Genomic DNA, 7,359 nt, shown 5'->3' on the forward strand with positions numbered 1-7,359 from the left:
CAACCGCAAAGGCAGCCAAAGAACAGCCCCAGTGTTTACAGCTGCCTCGCCGAAGAGGTACTCAGGTGTCTTCCTCAGGCAGAGGAACAGCATATCAGGGATGCAGTATGGGTCAGTGATCTGGCAAATTGCTCTTCTGCATCCTTATCAGAGCCATTTGCAGTCTTGCCCCAAGGCATAAATCTCCCACCTTCTGGTTCTGGTCAAAGAGGGCTTGGGGTGGAATTAGGGTCCCTGAGAGCACATCAGGGTTAGGTTAAAAAAAAAAAAATCATGCAGTGTCACGAGCAGGGGTAGAACAACCAAAAGTGTTTACAAGGAATTGCATTCACATGCAACGCTTTTGGAACACAAACTCTACGAATTTGTGTTCACTTCTGGTACCCCTTCTCCTCCCTCAGGATGGACTGGGCAAGAGACCGTAACAACAACAACGAAAGGGGTTAATTCTGCAGGTCTTTTAGTCTATCTCCCAAGACCCAGCTTTCTCTCCTGCCCTGGGGCCTGATCACATCCTGTAGATATTTGCATTTATCATGTAAAACTTCCTCCCCAGCCTTTCTAAACAGGAAACCTGTTCCTTCCAGCCTAAAATGAAGCTGGGACCTCCAGCCTTTTCCTGTCTCCCCACCTGTTGGCCCTTAAGCTCTCCTCCCACCACCGCCAGCATTCCAGGAGTCCTTGACCCTCAGCCTCTGAGATTTAGCCTGTGCCTCCACATTTAACCTGCCCTGAGGCATTAATGTGAGTCCAGCAGACACAGGCAGATGCTTCAGAGCTGCCCAACTTCCTCTAAAGAATATTTTCACTTTTCTTCCTGAAGACAGCTTCTTGCTTATTTTCGGGCATGAGTAATCTTTCAGGCAGTCAGGTCATGAGTTATAATAAGCAGGAAAGTCTCTGGTTATTTAACAACCTAAGGTCTCCTCTTACTGTGTATTCTCTTTCTCCATCGTTTGTGCACAAGTACTTTGATCGGCAGTTAAGTCTGCCCATAGGGGAGTCGACTGTATTCCTCATACTAAACCATTTTATATAAGGGGCTTAAGCATCCCCAGGGGCTCCTAGAACCAGTCCCCCCAGGAAAGGACTACAGAGGGTGTGCCCCCAACAGAACTTCAGGAGATTCTAAAGAATGTACTTTGGACAGGAGGAAAGCAATCCAGAAAAAAGATCGGAGATGCCGGAAAGAATGAAGAACATTGACAGTGCAAAACAATAATACTGTCCGCTGGGCTTAAAAGAGCAAGATGAACACGTAAGAGGGAGAGGAAGTGAGGTTCATATATTCAAATATCCTTGTGTGGTTTGAAGGACCGTAAAGCTATTCATTGTAGATTTTACTAAGTTAAATATGAATGTCAAAATATCAGGGTAAAAATTATTAAGCTGAAAATATGTCCCATACTTGTAAAAATTAAGAAAGTAATTAGAAAGAATATTTAATTGATCCAAAAAAAAGCCAGAGAGGAATAAAAATAGAAAAGAAAGCACAAAATAAGATGGACAAAATAATCCAAAGAGAGCGCTGATTACCATATAAATTGTAAAAGAGTATATAAAATACAAATAGCTAAAAACATTAATTTAAAAAGGACAAGAGGGAACTCCTTGGCGGTCCAGTGGTTAGGACTCGGTGCTCTCACTGCAGGGACCGGGTTCGATCCCTGGTCAGGCAACTAAGTTCCCACAAGCCACTCGGCCAAAAAACAAACAAAAAACAGATTGTCAGAATGGATTATAGAAATCGTTATACTGCTGACAAGAAATATCTAAAGGTTTAATTTTCAGAAAGATCTAAAGTAGAGGAATGCAAAAGGATACACTTGTATTTAGACAAACTAAGGGAAAGAAAGCAGATGTAGCCATGTTATTATCAGGCAAAATAGAATTTAATGCAAAAAGCATTACTACAGATAAAGAGGATCACTCCATTACGATAAAAGGTTTATTATGCCAGGAAAATAAAGCAAATACAAACTTGTGTGAACCTAACTAAATAGTCAAAATACTGTATATAAATGAAAATGGACAGAACTACAAAGAGAAATTCACAATGCTACTCTCCATGAATTTTTTTTTTTTTTTTTTTAATTTGGCTGCCCTGCGTGGCTTGTGAGATCTTAGTTCCCCGACCAGGGATTGAACCTGTGCCCTGGGCAGTGAAAGCGGGAGTCCTAACCATTGGACTTCCAGGGAATTCCCTCCATGGGATATTTGACACATTACTTTCTGCAATATTCAGATCAAGACGTTACTCTATTGACTAAACTCTGCAACCAAGAAGCTTAACTTTTGGGCAGAAATAGAGCAACAGTGAATCTCATAGGGAGCATTTATGAAAAAAGATCCCACAGTGTTATTTTCATCAGATCTCAAAAGACTGATTCACTCTCTGATTCAATTAAATTAGGAAGTATTAACCAGCTCTTGCACTCTTCTGTTAGTGAAGGGTGGCGGCTGTTCCGTGGAATGCAGATAACCTCTGCCGGCGCAGGGAACATCTCCCTGCCTCTCCCTTTCCCCTTGCCTCCAGTGCCCGAGCTCGCCAGCATGTCCGTGGTGCCACAGACGAACAAGGGCAAGATTCTTGCCAAGAGAATTAATGTGCCTAGCAAGTATATTAAGCACTCTAAGAGCCGAGATTGCTTCCTGAAATGTGTGAAGGAAAATGATAAGAAAAAGAAGGAAGCCAGATAGAAGGGTACTTGTGTTCAACTGAAGCGCCAGCCTGCTCCACCCAGAGAAGCACACGTCGTGAGAACCAATGGAAAGGAGTCTGAACTGTTGGAGCCCATTCCCTATGAATTCATGGCACGATGGGTGTAAAGAAAATAAAAGACTTGGACTCTACAATGCTTCTCTTAATTGACTGGAAATGTTGTGTCCCCTCCCCCAAAGAAATATTTAAAGCACATTTTAATTGTGTTCAAATTCAGTGGGTGACGTCTTTATTTTTCAAAGGTAGTGGTTTTGCTTCCTGAAAGATGTGAGGTAGTTTGTTGTGCAATAACTCCATTGGTTAATAAACGGCCAGATATTATTTATAAAATAAAATAATAATAATTAAAAGAAGAAGTACAGCTCTGTGGCAGCCAGATTTCAGCGCATGAGTGAGGAACTTGATAAAATTGGCAGGAGGAGGACTGTAGAAGGGGTTTTGACTGTTCCTGAGCACCGGCTACCCCATGTGTTGCTGCTATAGCTGGGAAAAACTTTCTTCAAATTACCTGGTGGTAGCTTAACATAGGAGAAGATGAAGTCGACGGACAAAAATGCTTAATGACAGAGCTATTGGGTCGTCAAGATGGAGTCCTGCAAGACTGGGACATTGATGACTGCAATGGTAACTGGTAGAGACCAAATTTTGAACCTTCTCAGTATCCATATATTCCTGCACATATTACAAAACCTAAGGAACATAAGTTGTTTTTGGTTCAACTTCAAGAGAAAGCCTTGTTTGCAGTCCTTAAAAATTACGAGCTGGTAGCTGCACCACTGTTTGAACTGTATGATGATACACCCAGATATGGACCCATCATATCTAGTCTCCCCCAGCTTTTGAGCAGGTTCGATTTTATACACAACTGAATTCCTGCGCAGCAGAGAAGTAAGAGAAGCCGTCTTGGTGGGGAGGGATAAACTGGGAGATTGAGATTGACATATACACATTATTATATATAAAATAGATAACTGGGTTTCCCTGGTGGCACAGTGGTTAAGAATCTGCCTGCCAATGCAGGGGACACGGGTTTGATTCCTAGTCCGGGAAGATCCCACATGCTGCGGAGCACCTAAGCCCGTGCGCCACAACTACTGAGCCCGTGCGCCACAACTACTGAAACTCACGCACCTAGAGCCCGTGCTCCGCAACAAGACAAGCCACCACAATGAGAAGCCTGCACACCACAAGGAAGACCCAAAGCAGCCAAAACAAAAAAAGATAACTAATAAGGACCTACTGTATAGCACAGGGAACTTATATATTTATTTATTTGTTTGTTTGTTTGCGCCGGGTCTTAGTTGTGGCAGGTGGGCTCCTTAGGGAACTCTTCTCAATACTCTGTAATAACCTATATGGGAAAAGAGTCTAAATAAGAGTAGATATATGTATATGTATAACTGATTCACTTTGCTGTACAGCAGAAACTAACACAACATTGTAAATCAACTATACTCCAATAAAAAAAAATAAAAAAAAAAGAGAAGCTGTCTTTGTGAGCACAGCTATACACAGTGTAGAATAAACATGCTAGAAAAGTTTTTTGGGTTTTATCTCTTTCCCAATCCCTAAATGACCACCTACTTTCTGTTGTTTGAATAGCAGAGTTAATATGAAAAACTAGATTGTGGTGTAAACAAATGTGATAATGTTTACTTTATTTTTGGTTCTACACATACTTTCTGTACAACATTAAAGAAAGTGGACTTCTTTCTTAAGAAAGAAGAGAAAAGAAAAGAATTAACCAAAAGAAAATTAGAAAAATACCATATTTGGAAATTCATGAAATAACTTCTAAATAACTGATGTGTTAAAGAAGAAACTCTTGTGGAAATCACTTAGTATGCAGAAATGAAAACTAATGACAATATACTACCATATCACAAACACTCTTTAGATATTTATAGCCTTAAATGCTCGTGTTAGAGAGAAATAAAGGCTGAAGATTAAAGATCCATGTAAGTATCCTACTTAAGAAGTTGCAAAAAGGACAAAAGAAATCCAAAGAAGCTGAAACCTTACTTCATCCGCTGGAACAAGCATTCATTTTCCGTGAACCAGGCCCTTGGACCCAGTAGAGCCTCAGGTTGCAAGTTGGCAACCTGCTCATTGTGAGTCAATGTGAGAAAAGGCACTCTTCATTCTACCCCTTGATTCCAGAACCTGTATATTCTCGTTATTGGTACAATGCCTAGACTGCATCCCCGGAGGAAGAAGAATGTCCTATCCCTGAATGTTGTTCCCAAGATGGTGCCAGGGCTGAGGTTTTAATGGGGCATTCCAAACATGTACCTGGCTGACTACTTTTGGACGGTCTGGTATATGGTAGGACTAGTGGATTCCGTTATTAGCTACCCATGGTTATGTGTCATTCAAACTCACGGAAAATCAGGCATTCAGTGAGCCTTCACAGTGATGCTGGCAGAGACACTTCAGGCAGTGAATTACAACCACGTGTGCAATAGGCATAAACTATAGTAAGAATGAATCACTGTCCCCTCCAGAATAGAAGAGATCAGATGTAATCAATTTGCCACCACGAGGCTGGCTGTTTTCCTCCAAGGGATGGTACCACGTGGCACAGTTGGTGACATGGTAAATGTTAAGTTAGATCAGCCTTGGACAGACGGAGCCCATGCTGTCAATCACACAAGCAATGGAGTTATAAGAGACAGAGCCTAGCTGATATCCACCAGATACGTCATCCTGTCCACATGGCTGCTGAGTGCATCTTCTGATGTGGATGCTTTTGGTGGGCCCTGACTTGAAACACGAAGATACACACACGTGTGCTCATGCACACAGGTTCACCCTCCTCAGACCCCTTTGTCTCTAATCTTCCCATCTTACTCCTTCTAGGTCCCTGACCTACTAGACAAACTACTCATCACAGGAGTCCATACACATACCTACTTTAGACCTCGTCTCTTGAAATACAAAGTATATGTGGACAAAACTTGTTTCCTGCCATTCCAGTAAACTATGAACGTTGCCTGCCATCAGACCATCAGCCTCTGCACGGTGCTCCCTGAGGGGAATTCTTCAGGATGGAGAAAAATAGACACTGGCTTTATATAGTTAAGATGCATATCAAATGAATGATTTCAATGATGCAGACTCTTGCATCTTCCCATACATAGAAAAGCACTAAATTCATTAACTTGTCTGTTTTTTTGTGATTAGCAGTAATTTTTTGATGTTCAACTATATGGGTTTGGTTTTCTTTTTTTTTCTCCAACAAAAACTCCTAAATATCCTGGCTCCTCTCTTACCTCATTGGAACAGTTGCTCAGAGCTATCTGAGAGGCTGTCTCCTGTGCTATAGACCACAGTACGGCCCCCGAATAAAACATAATTTCAGGTTGTATGTTTTGTTTTTTGTTGTTGTTTTTCAGTCAATATACACTACTCACAGCTCTGATTGCTGGGAAGATTTCTCCTCATTGCTTTTTTTTTTTTTTTTCTTCCCCTCCTCCCCCATCATTGCTATTTTTATGGTCACCTTGAGTAGAGCTGTAATGTGGTAGCAGTCAATTTCAGCTCACACTAAGAAGGCCCAAGATTTTCTTTCGTTAGTTGATCACACAGATCCCCTGAGGTTATATGCATGAGCTGAGAGAATGGCGTCAGTGCAACAGAGGTGGATGACCTAGGGATCTGGACCATTTATCCATTTAACTTACTTGTGTTCTCTGGACCTGTTCATTTCCCTTATATGATGAACTGTTGCTGCAACTTGAAAGGCAGCTCCAGTTGCAAAGTCATCGGATGCCCCATGATCAATTTCAAAGTCCCTTTTAGGGCTCAGTGGCATTACAGGAGCTGCTTCTCAAATGAATGGCAAATAGTTCTTTGTTACAGAAGGTAGAACCTCGTTCCAGATCCCTAGAGGTCTGTGCTGTAGACCTCCTACTAGACATTCCTGAGACTCCGCATGGCATCTTTACCTATCAAGGATATCTGGGCACCACAGGTCCTGCTGAGTTGCAGTGGCCAAGGAGCAGGTAATTTGCCCTACATCCTGGATCTACTGCAAATCTCCTCTTGCTCTGGACATTATTTGAACTAGGAAATAGATGAATCAGTGCTGTACTGCCAATGTGGTGTATGATGCCTCAAATCCAAAGAGCTCCAAAAAATACTATTTTTCTTTTTTTATACTATTTGTCCCTTTCATAGTGATAGGGGTACATAAGGTGCAGCATCTTGTCCCAAACCAGTGGACCTCCAAAGAGTTCACCAATGTGGCAAAGACTTTGAATTTTGAGGGAGTCTTTTTTTCCCACTAGTTGGCATCTGGGCATCCAGAGTACTTGTCATATTTTGTTCAACAAAGTTCAGTTAGTATCATGTTCTGTAGAATATCAAGATGATCAAGGCCTCTGTGGATAATACTGTAGCAGGAAGCAGGAGAGTTAATATAGCACTGGGGCAAGACAGTCAATGTATTCTGCTGGCCTTCCCACATATAAACAAAATGCCTTTGAGCCTTTTTAATGATGGAGATTGAAAAGAATGCATTTACCAGATCAATAGCTTCATACCAAGTGCCAAAATCTGTATTGATCTGTTCAGGTAAAGATCCAGCTCAGAGAGACTTCCCTGGTGGTCCAGTGGCTAAGACTCCACGCTCCCAA

At 41.7% G+C, this 7,359-nt stretch overlaps 1 pseudogene across 1 annotated transcript; it reads left to right on the plus strand.

The window, feature by feature from the left end:
* Positions 1-2,553: 2,553 nt before the first annotated feature.
* Positions 2,554-3,591, plus strand: LOC309970197 (cleavage and polyadenylation specificity factor subunit 5-like; annotated as a pseudogene). The gene is made up of 2 exons: positions 2,554-2,607; positions 3,074-3,591. The product of its transcript is annotated as a cleavage and polyadenylation specificity factor subunit 5-like (transcript).
* Positions 3,592-7,359: the final 3,768 nt, after the last annotated feature.

The sequence above is a fragment of the Leucopleurus acutus genome (genome assembly GCF_964270905.1).
Source record: "Leucopleurus acutus genome assembly, chromosome: 12".
Taxonomy (NCBI): domain Eukaryota; kingdom Metazoa; phylum Chordata; class Mammalia; order Artiodactyla; family Delphinidae; genus Leucopleurus; species Leucopleurus acutus.